This window comes from Lygodium microphyllum, chromosome 17, assembly GCF_053477565.2.
Source record: "Lygodium microphyllum isolate KBCC chromosome 17, Lygodium_microphyllum_v1.1.10, whole genome shotgun sequence".
Lineage (NCBI taxonomy): Eukaryota > Viridiplantae > Streptophyta > Polypodiopsida > Schizaeales > Lygodiaceae > Lygodium > Lygodium microphyllum.
In genome coordinates, this window is record NC_141151.1 from 40,459,876 (window position 1) to 40,463,207 (window position 3,332).

Consider the following 3,332-nt stretch of genomic DNA (forward strand, 5'->3'; position numbering starts at 1 on the left):
CGCTTTTTCTTTGCAGCTAACGCACTCTCTCAGCCCAATCTACGTCCTCCATCGCTCCAGCATCATCATTTGCTTCGAATTCTTCATCACAACCCTCCTCCTTCTCTCATGAATTGATGCATATGAACAACCATTAAGAGGAAAGAGGAGAGAGAAATACTAAAAAATCAGATTTTTAAATCCTCCATAAAAATCAGCCAAATTACAATCATCTCCTTCCTCTCTCTATCCTAATCGAGAATCTCTCTCTCTCTCTCTCTCTCCAAATAGATGTGTATCAGAGAGGCACCGATTTAATTTTGAGAGGGCACAAAAAATTTGTGCATCCCCCCTTTCCTCTCGTCAGTTTTTCCATTAGTTTTGAGGTTTTTACTAAGCCTAAGGTTAAAACTCTTAAAATAGCCAGTTTATCTTTTTGTGTTCACATTGTCCCACAAGTGGATATTTCGTTTTTGAGAGGTCAAACGGGCTCGAATTCGAGATTTGTTTGGAGAGGTGGCTTCACAGCATTGAAATCCATCAACTTGGCCTTTGTCGTGCACTTTCTAGCTCATGGATCTAGTAGCTGCTTTATAATTCCAAACCTTATGGGGATTAAATGGGAGGTCAAACGACCTTCGATCAACAAACCAAGACTTGCTTTGGATTCTTGATGTTGAAATGCATCTAGGAAAACTCTAGCTTTGGCCATCCACCACCATTTGATTTTTCATGAAATTTTGTTCTTTGGCTCTTCCCAGTCGCTTTCTACTCCAAAAACAGCCTCAAATGCTTCAAGCACAGCTCAGAAGTGACTCCTAAAATCCAGCTCCCACTTATGCAAATTTGATGCAGCCTCTATTCCATCATGGTATGTGTCTATCATGCATTATCTATCAACAAGCAACCTGAGAGAAATGCTTTCTAAATCTGAGAAGAGGAAGATTAAGCAGCAAAAGCACTTTATTTTTCAATAATAGCGGGTGTCGTATATAGGAAAGGTGTGGATGAGATTTATCATCATTGTGTGGTGCCTGATGAGGTGCCCTTTATACTAGAGAAATGTCATGATTCACCGTGTGGAGGCCATTTTGTTGGATGGCTCACCACCCAAAAAGCTTTGCATACTGTCTATTTGTGGCTGACGGTTTTCCAAGATGCTTTTGTATATGTTAAGTGTTGTGATGTTTGTTAGAGACACAATAATAGGGAAATTTGTAAGTAGCCACTTAATCCTATTCTTGTGACTTTGCCCTTTGAGAAGTGGAGCATCGATTTTGTTGGACCTCTACATCCTTCGTCTACTATGTAGAAGCGATATATCATTGTGGTGATGGACTACTTTACAAAATGGTTTAAAGCTTGAGCTACGATGAAGGACAATGCCAAGGAAATAGCTAGTTTTATTATGGAATAAATTATCTGCCATTTTGGTCCACCTAAAAAATTGGTGTTGACTGTGGGACACATTTTCTGAACAAAGTCATAGAATCCTTGACCAAAGCTCTGAAAATTAAACATAATAAAACCATTCCATATAATCTCCAAGTAAATGGACAAGTAGAGAGTACCAACAAGCAGCTTGTAGGGATTTATCCAAGACTATATCTAAGGGTAAGCACGATTGGGACAAGAAACTTCACATGGTTGTCTAGGCTTATAATAATACGTTCAAGAGAGTAACATGCCACATCCCATTTAAGTTGGTATATGGGGAAGAGTGTGTCTTGCCCTTGGAAATTGAGTTACCCATTGTGAGATTTGCATTGAATCGTTCTTTGGGTGAAGAGAAAGCATTGCAAGAAAGGTTGACCTCCCTAGCACATCTTGATGAGATCCGATTGCAGGTTCTCTTACATCAAGAGATAGGGAAGAAGAGGATGAAAGTGCTTCATGACCTTTGTGCTAAAAGATATAAATTTGTGAAGGGTCAGTTGGTCCTATATTATGATGCACGTTGTGAGTTATTTATTGGCAGGTTAGAACCCAAATGGGATGGCCCTTATAAGATCGTCCGTATATGAAAGAATGGCTCATTTGCAGGGGGTAAAGTTTAAAAATAAAGTAAAATTTAATAAGTTGAAGCCCTATTATGTGTAGGCTCATGTCAAACTTGGTGCCTTTGCAGGTCTCCAGGATCTAGCTTACACTTGTAGTAGGTGCCACAGCAATCGAATGGGCAGAATCATTCCTTATCTTGAACATTTGTATTTAGAGAAGTGTTACTACCAATGTCAAGTGATCTCATGTAGTAAGGATTATAATATTATTGAGTAGCAAGATAGATCTTTCACGTGGGAGATTAGTGTCTACCGCCAAGATTGTCGTAGGGTTCTTAATAGCATCCCTATTGATTTTTGTGATGAAGAAGGAATTATACCTGTTATACATCATCTCTCTCAGCTTGACTTTGACTACTATAGGTATAGGTAGGGTGATTGGCAGTGGCATGGCTTGTCAATGCAGAATGGGTCTATACTTTGTATTTTGAAAGAGCTTCATGAGGGCCCACTAAGCATGCAAGTATTAATATGGTTATTAAAGACCCCCAATGTAGAGTCATTATAAAAATGAGAGCTTATTTAGATACTGATTTTACTAATAACATGGCAACATACAAGGCCTTAATCATGGGCCTGAATGTAGCCTGACATGGTGGTATTGGCCATTCATTAGTGAGAGGTGACTAACAACTAGTAGTCAACCAATTGAATGGGACCTATAGTGTGAGGGACCCATTCTGCGGATGTATCATTGTGTAGCCTTGGATATAGTTTAGATTTTTGAGATACAAACTTGTCAATTGGGTGGAACCGCTTTGTAGATTCGTTGGAAAATTATGCCTTTTTTGAGAACATATTTCTCAATTGTGGTCCTAAGGGGTTATTAGAATTATCCAATCTTATTAGCCCAGGACTACTATGAGGACTACTTGTTGTCATGTCTTGTTATTGTTGTTGATGGTTAGTATGGGTGATGAGCCAAGTAGCAATTGACCATCTTCTTATTCTTTCATGGATGCATAGGATTGTTCAATGACATATTTGCTAGATACCCCTCGCCATTTATATTGGGGGTTTAGCTAATAATTTGATGCATTTAGTGTAGGACCTGATTGGCATGGCCATCCCTTGTACTAGTTTTATGCTTTAGTATAGTTTATGTGGAGACCACGGGTTTGCTTTCAATAGTAGGTTGTTGAATGGTGTGTTGTATGGTTATATTTCTTTAGGCTGAGAGGGCCATGTGTCTATTTGGTATGGGTGTGTTTGATGGTTTTCTATTTTAGTGTTGCACTAGACAGGTCTGAAAAAGTGCCTGGAGGAAGCCTCTTGTTACACAGAAGCTTCTTG